At 38.7% G+C, this 10,164-nt stretch overlaps 1 long non-coding RNA gene across 1 annotated transcript in view; it reads right to left on the bottom strand.

Annotated features, from left to right (window-relative positions):
* Window positions 1–9,922, bottom strand: part of LOC121666249 — a 35,000-nt gene extending 25,078 nt beyond the window's left edge. Inside the window, exons 1-5 of the long non-coding RNA XR_006016628.1 lie at window positions 8,791–9,922; window positions 7,842–7,921; window positions 7,458–7,619; window positions 6,613–6,789; window positions 5,591–5,711 (exon numbers count right to left, since the gene is read on the bottom strand). This is a non-coding gene — a long non-coding RNA (uncharacterized LOC121666249). The remainder of the gene's footprint in view (window positions 1–5,590; window positions 5,712–6,612; window positions 6,790–7,457; window positions 7,620–7,841; window positions 7,922–8,790) is intronic.
* Window positions 9,923–10,164: the final 242 nt, after the last annotated feature.

Genomic DNA, 10,164 nt, shown 5'->3' with positions numbered 1-10,164 from the left:
CTTTTATACATGCTAGAAACTTTTGCATGTGTCTTCCGTGTACGTGTCTATAGATATAAATATGTGTGTGTTAAATGCACCCATTAACATATGAATACCCTAAATAACATAAAATTGAGGTAGACAAAAACCCTCTTTCAATAGCAAAAACACAAGCTTCTTACAGCCAGTGGAGTAAAATCCAGAGGGGAATAAAGGGGTTACAGATGAGGAAACCAGTATGCTGTGTGTACCACTTGTGTGATACCAGGCCTACTTGTCTGTGGTTGAGACTCATATCAGTGTTTCAAAATGCATGTGTAGAACAGCTCAGACAAAATCTCTGTACGTGATGGTTGGGGCAGACAGTGGAGCTGAGCCAGCAACAGCATCCTTGTGTTGTAGGCTGAGCCACTTCAACAGTATTCCCAGAGCGGGAAAGGCCTTCAGATCTTTGTAACTGAATTCATTGTGGTAGGCAAATGGCAGAGGTTCTTGCACTGTTTTCATTCCTGGTGTTCTCTAATAAATTTATTGAACTTTTTCTGAGTGAGATAAAAAATCCTTTTGAAATGCATTTTAAAAAACATCTGATTAACCTCTCTTCTATTTCAGAGTAACAAATAGCTCTGATGCTCAGAGAGGGCTACAACCTTCAAGAGCGTTCACACAGCAAGGAGATGACTCCCACCTTCTGGATATGCAAACCTGGATGCCAGATCATGCAATATCCTCTCCTTCTTCCATTTAATTTAATGACTCTGATAATATTTTCACAGAATAGGCTAAACTAGTTACAGTGAAATGAGATGTTGACTTAGTTGTAATAAGGTTTTTCTTGATTTGAGACATGAAGACAAAAGAAGTTCCTTGAAGCAGAACTGTTCTCTAAATCTGCTCATCAATTTGCCTGATTCACCATAAGCAAGGTGTCTGTTTATTAGTTCATCAGCCCTTAACAGGGTTATGAAGCCACTGTTTGCAAAACGTGTGAAGAATCCCAATGACAAGGTAGCATCCTATTAATACAACTGATGCAGCTGGGGAAAACCCGACAAACTTGGAGTCTTATGCTCTTCTAAAACAGTGCTTTCATATGTTAGAAACTAATTAGGAATGCACCATTCCTCCAAAACTTTTATCTGGCTTATTACAGCTTCACCATTGAACCGTGTCTAAGCCATAACAGAAGTACAAAGGTGTCAAGATGTGGGGATCTTGCTCAGAAGCATCAGAGTTTTCAGAGCTGTTCTAACCCAAACTTATTACTGAAAAGATGCTCTAAAAATCATAACTCCCTGACAGGGAAGAAAAGGTTAAGATAAATAATTGGGGATATTTAACATCCTCAGAAAGCAGAAGAAAGGTGCAGAAGAATGACAACCAGTTTTATCATGGCCAGACATCCATACATTGCTGATAAAAAAATTCTGTCTTGCTTGCCTCATCCAGACTCAAAAACTAAGATGAGGTAACTACTAGCAGCCAAAGCAGGGCCCATTGTGTCTTAATATTTTTTTAATGATGATTATAGACTTGGAACCCAATAAATTTGAACCTGCTAGCCACAATGCCCAAAATTTCATCACAAATTACTTAACAATGCTTTTTTACAATACAGCTGAGCAGATTTAACTGCAATGTGAAATTGAGATGTGATGATTTATTCTTGCAGACTCAAACACTTTTTTTATTTTATTTCTTTTTGGTAGGATTAATTTTCTGCTGCTTTAATTCCTTGAACTATCTTCCCAAGTGCCAGCCCAGCATTAGTGCCAGCGCAAGGGAAGAAATGTGAGTGTCTGGTGGAGCTGGGAATGAGTTTGTTTCTTCAGAAGAGCCCCTGGAGCTCAGTGGCCCTGTGCAATGGTGCCATCACAGCCCTCTTGGGATCACCAGACCCAATGCAGTTGCATGCAGCCACCCACCCTCACACAATAGCGCTGGATCCAGGGGAGCTGATGTCATCTCTAAGGTGGCAAGGCTGTTTTGTGGAGCCAAACCTCTGCTGCCTATGTAAGTCATGGAACTGCATATATTTGGAATGTAATCCAAGACTCAATATTTAAAAAAAAAAAAAAAAAATTACTAATGGGATCTACTTGTGTCTTGAAGGTTAGTGCATTGCTGGTATGGTTTTGCAGCTAAACATGAAGGGACCCTAGAAATACAGCTTTGGCAAGGATGAGCGCATGATTTCAGATTGCTCCTTGCAGCCAGAATATACACTTGCCTCATATTTGCAATGAAAGAGTTAATATAATTGTTGTCCTGATCTAGTCTAAGGATTTTTTTTACAGGGCTTATCCAAGCTGCATCACTTTCTCATTTATACTAGAACCCCCCAAAGTGTCTCCTGTTGCATGCCATAACCACACTCTGGAAAGTTATTAATAAAAGTGTTCATTGTTCTAACCCTGAGTGACCAAACCCAACTTTATGCCCTATACTGAGTGTTCCTCTGAACAATTCAAGGGAAATTGATGTTATTTATCCTGAGGCTGAGAAGCAACAGGAGAATTAGCATGCATGTCACTGTGTTCAAATCCCTGCAAAAGTTGACAATTCTATTTGCAAGTATAATTCCAGACTGTCCAGGGAGATGACAGACAAGCAGGTGCAGACTTGCCTGAAAAGGAAGCTGCTTTAAGGCAGCACACAAACAGAAGGAATCTCCCCACTTCCCTGGAAAGACTTTAAGGACATGCCTTAATGAATTGTTTGACACAAACCTGAGTATATTAAAGAAGAGAGGCAACAGAAGGCAAGCAAAGTATTAGCCTGTGCATCCTTTCCAAGCCTTCTGTTTGCCAAGGCAGGAATAGCCTTGTTGTCTCCTCTGGAAAACTGGGGAGCTGAACATTCACATTATAAAGCAATGAAAGAAGGGCACTTACTATAATGATTCAGGGAAAACACTGATGGTACTGGAATTCACTAGCAAGGAACAGCTCTTGTAGCTGGCTAAATGCAGGAGGGAAGCTTGACAGAGGCCGTTTTGGCAGAAAAATTAGATGTTATGTTCAGTGTATTCTGAACAAGTACTTGGCACACAAAGTGAACTCAGTTGAATGTATTCAAGAGGCAACAAGCTGTGAAATGTGTGTTTAGCTTAGCAGATTGGCAACAGTGGCTTCAGTCAAAGAAAGGACCACCTAGTTTCTCCTGTTTGGAGGTCTCACCTACTACAGTTTGTCACAGACACATTATATACTGTTCACATAGTTTATTTTTTTCCTGTAATTTGTCCATTAATAATGGCAGGGTTGATTTTCCAGTGGAACATTTATATTAGTCAGAAATTTAATAACTTGGCAAACCTCATTAAAAATTGTCACTACAGGACATGGTACATTTCTGCTTAGTCATCTATCTAGCATTTGTTTTAACCCCTGACAGAGTCAAGAGCATGGCCGTGGAGGTTAAAAGGTGTCCTTGCTACCCCTAGCACATAACTGCTGAAGATCTGGAAGCCGAGTAGAAGGAAGGCTTTACACCCCAACTGCTTGCAGTGAAACTTGCCTCTAAGGAAGAGACAGTCACAGCTCCTGTTCACTTCTATCCACCAATCTGATTTGTTTGGCTAACAGCAGCCAATGGAACAAACTGCAGGTGAGAGCAAACAGCAGTTCCAGGCTACGGCTCGCAGGAAAGCTGAATAAAGCCAGATGTTGCTGTGAGACCCTCAGAGCCTGTACAGTGCACAGCCTGTATGGCAGAGGAGCACTGGGGCTGCTGCTCGGAGCGTCTCTTAGCATGGAAGTACACAGTGTGAAGGCAGCTTGATTCAGGGAAATGAACAGGTATGGGGACATGATTTCCCCAGGACTAATCCTTAATGTTCTTCTTATCCATTCATTGAATAATACATTGATGTAATAACTTTTTTACTCCTCCTTACATAAAAGGAGATGCAGGTTTGTTTTTTGTTGTTGTGGGGATTTTTCTCCCAAAAAATCTCTATTGAGAATATTCATAGCAAAAGTTTGAGAACATTATACTAATAAAACAATAAATAAAGCCAAAGCCAGTCTTTCTTATTTAATGGCATACTTTTTAAAAAACATTGTTCTGATTTTTTTTGTTGTTGTTGTTCCTGTAAAAGAGGTAATTTTTTTTTTCAAAATTTTACCTCAATTTCTCCAATGTTATGATTAGAGGCATTTCTTCTAGAGTTATCTATTGATTCCAAATTATTAGCTAGACTACAAGAACTAGCTACATCTGCACTTAAGAGGTAGACATTCTTCTTCAGGATAATATTTAACATTTTTCTACTGACAAGCAAGACTATTATATTTAAAATTTACAATAAATGAAATACAAATTTTGCATGTAACGTAATAAACTTGTAAACAGATTTATTATTTTAAATGGCATTTTATTGCCAAAGGTATAGGTTTTTTTCCACCAATTGAGGAGGCAAAATTATTTTATGACATGTAAAATATGACACAAAGCTGCACAAGCTTGAACTGTTCATCTGATTGCATTTTAAATGTCTCTTCATGCAATGTTTTCTACAATTTGTTTTTACTATCATGATAACTTAGCTTTGTCTTCTCTACTCCCCCAAAAAGCTTGAAAATATTGGCATAAAATCTATTATTTAAAAAGAAAAACCCCTGAAATGTCATTGGGATCCTTCACATTTGCTCACTAGCTTCTTTTTGTGAGCACTTAACTTCTTCAAGTCCAAAGACATATCTCTGTGGTCACTTGATTAAAACATATGCCACAATTTCCACTTCACTACATGACCCTGACATTTGACTCTAAGAAAAACACCTACTATTAAAAAAGATGTGATGCTATCATGATCTAGCAATGATCAATTAAACCCAGGCCTGAATTCTAATGAATTTCAAGTGACAGGCACCTCTGTTTAATGCTGAGATACTGACTCAGCACTGCTTAGCAATGCAAACCTGACATCTGGATTGGTTTGCCATACTTTCATACACCCCCAAATTTAACATCCAAATTTGTTTTAGCTTCCTCTGGTAAGTTTCTGGCTTTTTAGTGTGTTTATAATACTGTTATAAACTTACTGACCTGCCCTACTAATGCATGCTTAGCACAATTTATTCCATCCTTGCACAATGGAAGTTATTTATTAATTCATTCTTTATTTTTGAAGATGATTACTACAAGTGGAATCATAGGACAGCCAAGAAGACAAGCCAAATCAGGCACCATTAAAAATCAGTGCTGTTTGCAGGTCTCTAACTGGTGTAAAAGAGTGCTGGCAACATCTTGTCACTTAAAATACAGTATATTAAGTACAAGACTAGAGCAAACCCCACAAAATATTCAGCACAGTGCATCTTCCCAGGAATTCACTAGACCTCAGTACTATTGTCATGACATCTTATGAAACTGAGTTATTTAGCACTCACAGCGGATTAAGTGAGAACAGAAACTCCAGAAGTAGTCCACTAACAAAAACCCCATTCACCCCATTGAGCAGAAGTTCAGCTCCTTTGTTTGAAACAAAATACAGTACTCAACCAAAAAGAAAACCCAGACTTGACTACCTCAAACAGCTGAAGCATTACTGAAAATTGTCATGTTAAAGTCCTCCATGACCTGAGCCAAGGGCCAAACTCACCCGTGGTGCAATTCCTTTGACTTCAATGGAGTTGTGCTGGCAACCACCTCAGCTGTACTTGGCCCAGTGCCATTATTTATGCAAGGCTGTGCTGTGTGTCTTCTCTTGATAAATGCCAGCACTGTAGAGCTCCGAAAAATAAAGAAAAAAACATTCTTCAATAATCACAACAAGACAAGAAACGCAGGCACACAAACTGCAGCACAGCAGATAAACAAGAGCTTACAGCTGTGCTATGTGCAAGCACTTAGAGGAAGCTTTTTCTTTTATTTTAAAGAAAAATTTAATGTCATAACTAGCATGAGCTTCTTTTTAGTAAATAGACTACAATTTGACTCTTTCATCTCTGCTTTGAGCCACAATTTTTCAATTAAGAATAGAAGTGGGATGAGACAGAAACTGACTGACTTTTTATGGACAGACCCTGGCCTGCAGTTTAACAGACTTGAGGGAGTGAAGGACTTGCAAATACACTTTCAACGTCTTTAAATTTGGAAATATTTAGCACTGCTACATGAGGTATGAAGCCAAGCAAAATCTTCAAGACTCACATGAACACGATAATTAGTTTATATTCAGGTAACATGCCTGTCAGTTACTGTTACTAGAGGCTTTAGAAAGACTTTAAATATAAACATGAAGGCTCTAACCCACCGTTTTGCTGAATTGGTGTAGGCGATCCTCACACACTTGTAAGGCAGCAGAAGGCACTAAATAGCACCTACAAAGCAGGCTGCAGCACCTGCTTCTCAGGAGCTGACTGATACGTCAGAAATTCTGTGTCAGCACACAGCCTGGTTGAGGAGCAGTGAACGCAAATTCTCCCAGGAGCTCCCGAAAGCCAGCATTATCAATTACCTATATGCTGGTGGTTTTTTTAACAAATCAGTCCAGTGTGTGTATCTATATATACATATTTATGTATATATATAAGGTCAGCTTACTTTTTTCCTCAGATGTATCTGAACAATAATAATTTTTAAAAATTAGATGTCATCTGGAATCAATGAATGCATACTCACATGTCTTTCTTTTGTCTGCTTAAAGGCAATGCTTATCCTTCGTATTTTGTTTCATCCACACATGCAATGAAACTGTCATGCCTTCCTGACATTGCAATAAATGAAAATGTGCAAGGGTAAATTAAAAAAAGAATCTGAAGAGTACATGAGCAATTGTATATTCAGTATTGCAGTAGTCTGTGAAAAAAAGAGTTGGCCCAGTAAGTTAGGATAAACACAGATTCTAAGAAAAAATATGAATGCATATTTCAAATGAGAAACAAGAAGGTTTAAAGCAAATATTTACTGAAATCTGATGCCACTAAATAGCTTTGTTACCTTAGGCAGCCTACTTAACTGCTGCTTACCCATTTGAAGTATGAGAAAATGTCTCCTTATTTGAATGATATCTGAATTTTCCTGGGAAGGTAGAACAGCTTATAACAGAAGGGACTTTTGAGGTTATTGTCTTCTCTATCTGCCCAGAGCAGGACCTACTTTGAAGATCTTAGATTCAACTTCAGGATGAAATCAGTTTGCTCTGGACCTTACCCAGTCAAGCTTCAAGTATCTACAGTGGTGATACTTGAACCTGTCCTAATTCTTTATGAACATTTATTTTCTCCAATTACAAATGAGAATTTCTTGCATTGCAGCTTGCATCCATTCTCTTATCCTGTCACTGTGGAAAACAATCTGTCTCTGTCTCCCCTACACACTTCCATCAGGCAGCAATCAGGGCTCCTTCCCGTCAGACTCCCCTTCCCCAGGCTGAACAATCCCAGCTCTCACAGCCTTTCTTTGCACACTCTGTGCTCCTGCCCCCCTGACCAGCCTGTGTCCCACTGCTGGGCTCCATCCAGTACCTTAGCCTCTCTCTTCTACTGAGGAGCCCCAAACTGGGCACAGTGCTCCAGGTGCAGCCTCTCCAGTGCCAAAGAGTGGAGAAGGACTGCTGCCCTCAGCAGTACTCCAGTAGCGAGCAGTCTTCAGCTGGGCTTCATGGTCCTGGTTGCAACTTGGTGGTCCTGCCAAGACATATTTTGAACTGCTCAAAGTCTAAAAATAACTGCAGAAATTGTTAGGTAGTATTTACGCAAGAAAGAATGACAACTTATGCTTTTAAATCCTACCCAAAAGATTTACTAAGCTAAATTATCAAAATTTGAACTTTATCTGACAGAGAGTTCCTGTAGAGAGATGTCAGAGACCTTTTAGAAAGAATATATTTATTATCATGATGTACTTACATTGCTGCCAGATGGAAGATTTAGTCAGGGAATAAAAAATTTAATTTCATCATCTGATGTGACAACTGAGTTACTTCTTCCTATTTAAAAAGAATAAATGAGAAGACAGTATATTTAATTAAAGAGAAAATCAGCATTTGTGATTGTCTTCAGTTAAAGCACAAGTCCCTCTCTCTCTTTCTTAATTTCTGTATTGCTATCCTTCACTGGATCACCTACCTAAAACATCACTATTTATCACTCCCGTAACACAATCATGCTATCATCACAACACAATTACCTCACTTTTTTGATGCTTTATCATTTTTTTCCACTAGCTTCCTTTCGACAACTTTAGCTCTAGCAATGTGCAGCTATTGTAAAAACAGATTTGTTTATTTTACCTCCTTTTTAATAAACCCCTGGAGTGCAGCCTTGCTGAGAATATTTTAGACAGTTTTGCCGTTCCCATTATATCAAACACATGTACATTATTCTTCTTCATCTTCTGCTGACAAGAACACAAATCTGCATTCCTGCAAGCTTTCTTTCCAGGGGCCGTCAAGGCATTCATACCTGAACTGTGTCAGATACAGCACCCTAACAACAAGTGAGCCGCTCAATGCTATCCCATCTACAGTGGTGTAATATTCTCTCATGAAACACACTTTTCTACCATATGAATTTCTGGACAGACTAGCAAACTAACTTTTTACATTCCCAGTGATTTTGACAGTAGTAGTTAAATACACCTCTGAGGATTTGTCCAAATATGAATTATACTTTTGATGGCTAAATTAATGGTAGCTTAAAAGCAGAGGACTAATATGAGATTTTCAGTTGTAGTAAATCTGGTCTCCCACTATTATAAACAAGGTTGACATACAATCTTGCTCATAAATATATCCTATTTCATTTTACAGAGATTTTCTTTTTATTTTAAATCCCCCATTATCACGGAAAGGCATACCTGAGGCTTACATCATGTTCTTCTCTCCAGTCCAGCTGTACTCAGAGCCACTGAAAAATCTACTATTTCTTGTATATAATCCTTTCCCTTAAGCCTTTGGTTTTATTCTTTTCACTCCTTTCATTCTCTTTCTCCTCCTACATCAAGTGATAGAAAGAGGGGACTTTCTTTTAAAGAGAGACACTCCTCCCAAATCACCTCTCCACCTCTTTTGTTTTACAGTTCACCTTCCATGATTGCAGAGGATCGGGACTTTATAGTGTATCCCAAATGTAGTCTTCTCCATGGCCAGGCAGAAAGGTATTAATGACTCCGTTAGTCTTTTGGAAGTGTTTCGCCTGATACATGAGGCCTTTCCATGGACCCAGCTTGGGTGTAACTGTCTCCTGTGTGTGTTGTAACTACAACCAGAATACAAAGCCCAGCTCTGGTGAGAGAAAGAAGTCTGTGCTCAAAAGCATCCAAAGCTGAGGAACTGCTGCAGCTAGTGGGGGCTGAGGAGATTTTTCTTAGCACCAAAGTTGATGCTGGTTGAGAAAAACACATTAATGAAGTAGGAGAATAATTTGTAATACAATACGGCTTTTACATGTTAAGGTTCTTAAATTTCATGACAGTGGACATAGAGTCACAAAGCATTAGACTATGCAGTTCAACACTGCAACAACAACCACCAAGTATTGTTACCTTCTGACAGATGCCTGTCCAGTGGGCTGAGAAAGGCAAATCAGTCTCAGCCCAGTTCTCACCTGAAAAGTCATCTTCATTAAATGCTTCATACTATAAATTTGCACTAAGTGGTGATGGTAGAAGAGACAAAGATTGAATAGATATTTTGTGCCATTTCTTTCATGCCTCTAGGCAATCCCTCTTGGTCATGGTTGAGATGTTTTGCTGAGAAGTAAAAACAGGGGTGTTTATCTTCCCTCCCTGTACGCAGTCTTCTGGGGAGGAGCAAATAGAGATTAAATGCTTTTCAGACAGAAGTTAGTCAGGTGAATTCATTTTGCTTCAAATTCTTTTTATATGCTTATGTCTCACACCATGTTTGCAGGGAGATATACACATTTTTCAAAATTTAAGATTGTTATTGCAGGTGTCATGTGAAAATTTTACCATTTACAGGCAAGACAGCCTAACAGACAGGGTCAGGGGGGAGAAGAAGGAAGGAAACTAAAATTGCAGAAATCTCATTTATGTTTCCACAGAAGCTAGACCCCAATTATTTACTTTCCAGTCTTTTAACACTTGTGAAACATTATTTTGTGCATGACATTACACTTTACTTGGATGCACACTCATTTCCAAATCAGACTAAGATATCTTAGCCTCACAAATTGTCTTTAAATACCAATTAAATAAATATTTCATTGC

The sequence above is a fragment of the Corvus kubaryi genome, unplaced genomic scaffold (genome assembly GCF_017639235.1).
Source record: "Corvus kubaryi isolate FWS band 111438036 unplaced genomic scaffold, C.kubaryi_AGA036_p1.0 37341, whole genome shotgun sequence".
Classification (NCBI taxonomy): Eukaryota; Metazoa; Chordata; class Aves; order Passeriformes; family Corvidae; genus Corvus; species Corvus kubaryi.
Note: the sequence above shows the minus strand (reverse complement) of the source record. Positions and strands in the feature narration are given on the sequence as shown.